Here is an 8,903-nt window from a genome sequence, read left to right on the forward strand (position 1 = left end):
GTTGGTTCAACACCCGCAAATCAATCAATGTGCTACATCATTAGTTTTTGATGTAATGTTCCATGATTCATTGTTTGCGTTAACACCATTACTTTTATTACTGTCACTTTTTTAAAATTTCAATTTTCTTTCAACAAAATCAATTAATAGGAATACTGGAGATGATCCAATGTAAACAAAAATTTAAAATTAGAGCCTATATAATGACAGTGGGCTTATAGCAGATTTTTGCCATCAGATACTTTTTGGTTTATTCCCTTTCATGATATTGATATAATCTTGGTTCATAAAGGTAATTACTTGTAATTTATATCAAATCTTTGTTTTGGCTGTATTTTATTTTACATGGTGGCTCACAATACATAAGCCATACAAAAACAGATACTTTCTCTGTTGCCTTCATTGTGTATTCTTGGCACCTACAATGGGTGCTGAAAATACAAATATTTCCTATATTTGTTCAATATATTTTAATGTCAAAACTAATAGTGATGTAACAACCACTATTTTTTGAGCATCTATTTGACAGGTAGAATTATATGTACCTTAAAAATATTAATTTATTTAATCCTTACAATAACTAAAATAGGTAGTACTATCCAAGATACAGTAGTACATCCAAGAAATTAAATTTCCCAAGGTTCAGAACCAATTTGTATCCAAGCTGAAATTAAACATTATGCATCCCAACTCCAGAGCAAACACTCAACAATTAATGCTATATTATATCACTCAAAATGAGCTACATTTAAAATTGCTAAAGTAAATATTTTAAAATGAGATAAAGTTAAAGTTAAATTTAGAAAATCAATTTTTCTATCACACTAGTCACATTTCAAGATCTCAAAAGCTACATGTAACTAGTGGATATTGTATTCAACAGTGCAGATATAGTACATTTCCATCATCACATAAAAAGCTCTATTCAGCAGTGTCAATCTAGAACAGACATCGGCAACCTTTTTCTGTAAAGAGCTGGATATTTAGCCTTTAAAGGCTGACCTCTTGAAGATATCAACACTGCTATTAGAATGCAACACAGTCATAGACAATATTTAAAATATGAGTGTGTTCCAATGACATTAAAATTTGAGTTTCTTATAACTTCTACATTTTTATGAAATATTATTCCCTCCCAATCATTAAAAGTATAAAAACTATTTTTTTTAGGTTTTTATTTAAATTCCAGTTAACATACAGGGTACTATTAGTTTCAGGTGTAGAATTTAGTGATTCAACACTTACTTACATACAACACCCAGAGCTTATCACAAGTGCCTTCTTAATCCCCCATCATCTATTCAACCCATCCTCCCACCTACCTCCCCTTCTGGTAACCATCAGTTTGTTCTCTATAGTTAAGAGTCTATTTCTTGGTTTTCCTCTTTTTTTTCCTTCTATGTTCATTTAATTTCTTAAATTCCATATATGAGTGAAATCATATGGTAATTTGTTTTACTCTGACTTATTTCGCTTAGCATAATACTTTCTAGCTCCATCACATCATTGCAAATGGCAAGATTTCACTCTTTTTTATTGCTGAGTAACATTACATTATATATATACATATTATATACATATTATATAATTTATACTATATATGTAGCATAATACTTTCTAGCTCTAAGGGACATTGAAGAAATGTCCCTTAACTGTATGTTTTATCACATCAGTAGTTCCCAACACTTGTTACATATTAGAATCTCCTAGTAACTTTTATGCCCAGTTACCACTTTGCCCACCCCCACCCCCACTCCCACCACTTCATGGTCTGGTGGAGGTCCTGGGCATTATATGCAAAACAACTGGTTCAAATTTATGAGTCATATTTTCTTTTAGATAACTTATAAAATCTTCACTACACTCTGAATTTTCAGAAAATTATCAGAAACAGAAACAAATAGGTCTAGTGTATATATATACTTATTATATATATGCATATATATATATGCACACACATACATATATACCACATCTTTATCCACTCATCAGTCAATGGATAATGGACACTTAGGCTCTTAACATAATTTGGCTATTATTAATAATGATGTTATAAACATTAGGTTGCATGTGCCCCTTTTAATCAGTATTTTTGTGTCCTTAGGGTAAATACCTGGTAGTGCCATTGCTGGGTCTAGGGTAGTTCTATTTTTAACTTTTCGAGGCACCTCCATGCTGTTTTCCAAAGTGGCTTCCCTAGTTTGCTTTCCCACCAACAGTGTAAGAGTGTTCCCCTTTCTCTTCGCCAACACCTGTTATAAAAACTATTCTTAACTCTCAAGTAAGATAACAGGTGGTGGGCTCAATTTTTCTGTTCTGGCTCAGAATTTCTCTAATATTTTGATACTAAATGCTGTAACTTTTATAAGATCCACAAATTTGAACACAATTTTCTATCTCATTGTAGAGCATTAATAAGGATTACTTTTAAGACTCATTCTCCCATGCTTTTAATATGATTTGACTATGTCAGTATTAATTATTAAAGGGAAATATAGTTAATTGTCTTAAGACCTCTCTCTCAACTAGTTAGTGTTCCTCAAGACTAACATCCATGTCCATTGTTTGTTGTAGTATTCTCAGAACTTGGCAAATTTGTTGGCTATTAGTAGAATCTTGGTTCCTGTTCCTTGAACTAGTGAGTGAATAAACTTAAAAATTTGGAAATATTTTTACAAGGAATTGTTTAAAAGAAAAGATTAAGAAGGTCAACATTGGTTGAGATTGTCAGCTTACATGTCAGTTAATATGTAAGGTTTTCCAACTTTATCATCTCTAAGAATAAACTAAAGAATGGTTTACCGTGTTCATCTACATGGGGTATTTTTCAAGTCTTTTAACAAACCTAATGAGTATTTACTAGCTGTAGTCAATCATTGTAACTTTCCTTTTTCTTACCATTTTAGTAGATTGAAGACCTATTTATTTCTGTTTCTGATAATTTTCTGAAAATTCAGAGTGTAGTGAAGATTTTATAAGTTATCTAAAAGAAAATATGACTCATAAATTTGAACCAGTTGTTTTGCATATAATGCCCAGGACCTCCACCAGACCATGGAGTGGAGGGGGTGGGGGGTGGGGGTAGGCGAAGTGGTAACTGGGCATAAAAGTTACTAGGAGATTCTAATATGTAACAAGTGTTGGGAACTACTGATGTGATAAAACATACAGTTAAGGGACATTTCTTCAAAGTTTTTAAATGATATTAAAATTGGAGTCTGACACAGAACTGCCTGTGAACCCAATGCACTGCAGAACATACTGGAAAGAGAATAAGGGGGCAGATACTTGGTTTGTTTGATCATGAGAGATCCTCATTGACTCTGTTTGGTCAGTAATATAATGAAGTGCAGTACTGACTAATTAGAAGGAGCTGCAACTTCGTGGTGGGCCTTAGAGAAGCATGAACGTATTTATAGCCTAAATCCCAGATAGAGCTGCACAAAGAAGTATAAGAATATAAGAATAGATTTAGTTCATGGCACTGGCACTCTTGAGAGCTGATTTAAAACAATACCATTCAATTATTATACAAATTGTTGAGCAAGTTTTTTAATATCCTAAAATAATTTATAACACTCTAAACATCAGATCCTATAAAAGAACTGAGCCCTTAAATAAAATTATAACATATATAAGGAAGTAGAGATAAAGAATGCCAGATTATATTAAAGAACCGAAAGATGAAAGATATTCAGGATCTAAAAATGGTAAGATTAAATGATGTTTAAATACAGTAATTTAAGTATATAAACAGCATTATGGATCCTTCTCAGAAGACTGAAGTATTTTAAATGATTTATAGATGTATTGGAAAATTGAAATTAGTGTTCTCATAACACTGTATAAGGAACTTATTAAAATCATTCTGAAAATAGCAAATCCTTGACAGAAATAATCATCAATATCCAGATGAAATATGAGCCAAGTTTTCATTTTAAAATTTGTGAAGATGACTAATTTGTGATTAAGAATATTTAGTGGCTTTTTCTCAGAAGATGAACAATAAATACTGAATTTTATGTTAGGATATTTTTAAATAGTCCTATAGCTAATATTTTGAAAAGTGATTTTACCAGGATCAATTAAGGATATTTAGTTACTGTAAAAAGAGTTATTTCATGACAAAAGTATATGGGATAATTTTACATAATAGGAGAGATAATATGCATGTTAAGGTGACAATGCTTAAAAAATGATAGGAAAATATTTATAATGACACACTTTGTATATATATATTTTTAAACTCATTTTTGTGAGTACATTATATTGGATCTCATATGGATGCTTGTTATGACTTTATCTGTAGCAGGATTTTATGGAATGACAGAAAAGTGAATTATGTTGAAGTAATAAAATCCCCAGTACTAAAGTTCAGATTTCTTGGTCTGCTGAGCTTTGCATTTGAAAGTTTTACATATGTGACCTATTTTTATGGAGGTAAAATCCTTAGAATGTTAAAACATATAAAAGTTACATCAGTATAAAACTAATAACATGATTAAACACCATCAAGGAATCAGTTCTGATGATGGTTTGAGTTCTTTCTTCACAGTACTTTCTTACTCAGACATTTTGGGAATGTGTCATTCAAGGATCAGTTGTTTTTACAACTCAACATTTTCTACGATGCACAAATGGGTCTCCTATCATGAATTTGATGAATGTAGACATAGTCCATTATTTGCTTTTAAACCTTATGTGTCACTCAAGTATCATTGCTATTAGAAGTCAAATGGAAAATAATACGGCATCGCCAAAGAAGCACTAGTGATTGAGGCTTTCTGGAACACAATATAATCTGTCAGTATCTTTTGCAACATAACAGATAACAATATAGCTTAATAAATTTAAATGAGCATGCATTTCTATTGCTCAGGCTGTCACTGTGTATTGATATAGGTTAATAACAAATGTGCAAAAATCAACCTGAAAAACAGAACCTGTGGAGGAGAGAAATGGAGAAGTGCTATTTTCAAAATGATTAGTTTACCCTGTAATAAGTGAGCTTTAAGAGAGAGGAGAGGGCGCCTGGGCGGCTCAGTCGTTAAGCGTCTGCCTTCGGCTCAGGTCATGATCCTGGGGTCCTTGGATCGAGTCCCACATCGGGCTCCCTGCTCAGCAGGAAGCCTGACTCTCCCTCTCCCTCTGCTTGTGTTCCTGCTCTAGCTATCTCTCTCTCTGTCAAATAAATAAATAAATAAAATCTTTAAAAAAAAAAAAAGAGAGAGGAGAACTTTATTTACTTAACGTTAGATCTCATATAATTTTATGGTCCCAAGATTTTGGCCAAGCTCTTGCACACACAGACTTAGGTAAGCATACTTGATGGTAAATCAAACCTGCTGCAATAGTGAGTAGAAGATAATGACTGCTTCATTCTCTAAGTTTTTAATAAGTATGTATAGAAGTCTTAAATTATGTGGGCTTAATCTACTACAAAGTTAGCACCTCTTTAATTATGCATATTGAGAGTGTTAGGTTTTATTATAATTTAAAAACTAGATAAAACATTATCTTGATGGATCCCCAAATATTTGGATATAGTTCTCATTATTTTTCCAGTTATTCTCCAGATTTTTAATTCCATTTCTCAGATCAATTTCCACATACTTCATTTTATTTTAGATTGATGTGTTTAAAGGTCAGAAAACTTTTCAATAGTGATGGAATCCTGGGATTTTCACTGCAACTGCACTCAAATTTAATGATAGGGTTTCATATAAAAATTTATGGCAAATGCTCCAAAATCCTATGGTATTGATCGCAATGTAATTGGATTATGTCTACAACTTAGTGGATCATTTTCATGCCAAATCATCTAGTGCCTCTGTGATTTACTATCACTTGAAAAAAAAATGCTCCTGAAGAGGTCTAGAATTTCTACAGAAGGCACATTTTAATTCTACTGTTCAGTTTTATGACTGTTTAAATGAGAACTTGGCCCTTATTTATCTTTCTAACCTGACTTAATACTGTGTATTAGTCTAAATCCTCTATGGCCAACAAATCATGCTCCTAACTGTTCCCTTTCATTATATGAACCATGCAGCCACTATGTTTTGGCTTATCTGGCTTTTTCAGTTTGGAATTCCTTCCTGTCTTACCCTTTCATCCTTTCCTTTTATTTAAATGCTTCCCTGACTATTTTCAGGGCCACGTTTTTCTTCTAATTTTCTTGCTATCTCACCTATAACTGATTTCGCCCTTCCCTGTAATCCTCAAAATAAACTTTTCACTCTTTGTATGGATCTTGATCTTGTTTCTTTCTTTCTTTTTATTTTATTATGTTATGTTAATCACCATACCTTACATCATTAGTTTCTGATGTAGTGTTCCATGATTCATTGTTTGCGTATAACACCCAGTGCTCCATTCAGTATGTGCCCTCTTTAATACCCATCACCAGGCTAACCACCCCCCCTCCGAACTCTCAGTTTGTTTTTCAGAGTCCATACTCTCTCATGGTTCATCTCCCCCTCCAATTTCCCCCCCTTCATTTTTCCCTTCTGGCTATCTTCTTTTTTTTTTTTTTTTCCTTAACATATATTGCATTATTTGTTTCAGAGGTACAGGTCTGTGATTTAAGTCTTACACATTTCACAGCGCTCACCATAGCACATACCCTTCCCAATGTCTATCTCCCAGCCACCCGATCCCCCCCACCCTCCACCAATCCAGCAACCCTCAGTTTGTTTCCTGCGATTAAGAATTCCTCATATCAGGGAGGTCATATGATGCATGTCTTTCTCTGATTAACTTATTTCACTCAGCATAATACCCTCCAGTTCCATCCACGACATTGCAAATGGCAAGATTTCATTCCTTTTAATGGCTGCATAATATTCCATTGTATATATATACCACTTCTTCTTTATCCATTCATCTGTCAATGGACATCTTGGCTCTTTCCATAGTTTGGCTATTGTGGACATTGCTGCTATAAACATAGGGGTGCATGTACCCCTTCAGATCCCTACATTTGTATCTTTGGAGTAAATACCCAGTAGTGCAATTGCTGAGTCATAGGGTAGCTCTATTTTCAACTTTTTGAGGAACCTCCATACTGTTTTCCAGAATGGCTGCACCAGCTTGCATTCCCACCAATAGTGTAGGAGGGTTCCCCTTTCTCCGCATCCCTGCCAACATCTGTCATTTCCTGACTTGTTAATTTTAGTAATTCTGACTGGTGTGAGGTGGTATCTCATTGAGGTTTTGATTTGGATTTCCCTGATGCCGAGCGATATTGAGCACTTTTTCATGTGTCTGTTGGCCATTCGGATGTCTTCTTTGGAAAAATGTCTGTTCATGTCTTCTGCCCATTTCTTGATTGGATCATTTGTTCCTTGGGTATTGAGTTTGATAAGTTCTTTATAGATTTTGCATACTAGCCCTTGTTCTGATATGTCATTTACAAATATCTTCTCCCATTCTGTTGGTTGTCTTTTGGTTTTGTTGACTGTTTCTTTTGCTGTGCAAAAGCTTTTTATCTTGATGAAGTCCCAATAGTTCATTTTTTGCCCTTGTTTCCCTTGCCTTTGGAGATGTTTCTAGGAAGAATTTGCTGTGACTGAGGTCAAAGAGGTTTCTGCCTGTGTTCTCCTTTAGGATTTTGATGGACTCCTGTTCTCACATTTAGGTCTTTCAACCATTTGGAGTCTATTTTTGTGTGTGGTGTAAGGAAATGGTCCAGTTTCATTCTTCCGCATGTGGCTGTCCATTTTTCCCAGCACCATTTGTTGAAGAGACTGCCTTTTTTTACATTGGACCTTCTTTCCTGCTTGTCGAAGATTAGTTGACCATAGAGTTGAGGGTCCATTTCTGGGCTCTCTATTCTGTTCCATTGATCTATGTGTCTGTTTTTTTGCTAGTACCATACTGTCTTGATGATGACAGCTTTGTAATAGAGCTTGAAGTCTGGAAATGTGATGCCACCAACTTTGCTTTTCTTTTTCAACATTCCCCTGGCTATTTGGAGCCTTTTCTGGTTCCATATAAATTTTAGGATTATTTGTTCCATTTCTTTGAAAAAAGTGGATGGTATTTTGATAGGGATTGCATTGAATGTGTAGATTGCTCTAGGTAGCATTGACATCTACACAATATTCTTCCAATCCATGAGCATGGAACGTTTTTCCATTTCTTTGTGTCTTCCTCAATTTCTTTCATGAGTATTTAATACTTTTCTGAGTACAAATCCTTTGCCTCTTTGGTTAGATTTATTCCTAGGTATCTTATGGCTTTTGGTGCAATTGTAAAGGGGATCAACTCCTTAATTTCTTTCTTCTGTCTTGTTGGTGTATAGGAATGTCACTGATTTCTGTGCATTGATTTTATATCCTGCCACTTTACTGAATTCCTGTATAAGTTCTAGCAGTTTTGGGTGGAGTCTTTGGGGTTTTCCACATAAAGTATCATATCATCTGCAAAGAGTGAGAGTTTGACTTCTTCTTTGCCAATTTGGATGCCTTTGATTTATTTTGTTGTCTGATTGCTGTGGCTAGGACTTCTATTAGCAATAATCACGCCTCGGATAAACCTCATTGGCTACGATACTGCCACTGCGCAAAGCTATGGCTAGGACTTCTAATACTATGTTGAATAGCAGTGGTGATAGTGGACATCCCTGCCACGTTCCTGACCTTAGGGGGAAAGCTCGCAGTTTTTCCCCATTGAGAATGATATTCGCTGTAGGTTTTTCATAGATGGCTTTTATGATATTGAGGTATGTACCCTCTATCCCTATACTCTGAAGAGTTTTGATCAAGAAAGGATGCTGTACTTTGTCAAATGCTTTTTCTGCATCTATTGAGAGGATCATATAATTCTTGTTCTTTCTTCTGTTAATGTATTGTATCACATTGATTGATTTGCGGGTGTTGAACCAACCGTGCAGCCCAGGG

At 34.5% G+C, this 8,903-nt stretch overlaps 1 pseudogene; it reads right to left on the bottom strand.

The window, feature by feature from the left end:
* Positions 1-8,399: 8,399 nt before the first annotated feature.
* LOC123326908 lies at positions 8,400-8,573 on the bottom strand (annotated as a pseudogene).
* Positions 8,574-8,903: the final 330 nt, after the last annotated feature.

This window comes from Neomonachus schauinslandi, chromosome 1 (assembly GCF_002201575.2).
Source record: "Neomonachus schauinslandi chromosome 1, ASM220157v2, whole genome shotgun sequence".
NCBI classification, from domain to species: Eukaryota; Metazoa; Chordata; class Mammalia; order Carnivora; family Phocidae; genus Neomonachus; species Neomonachus schauinslandi.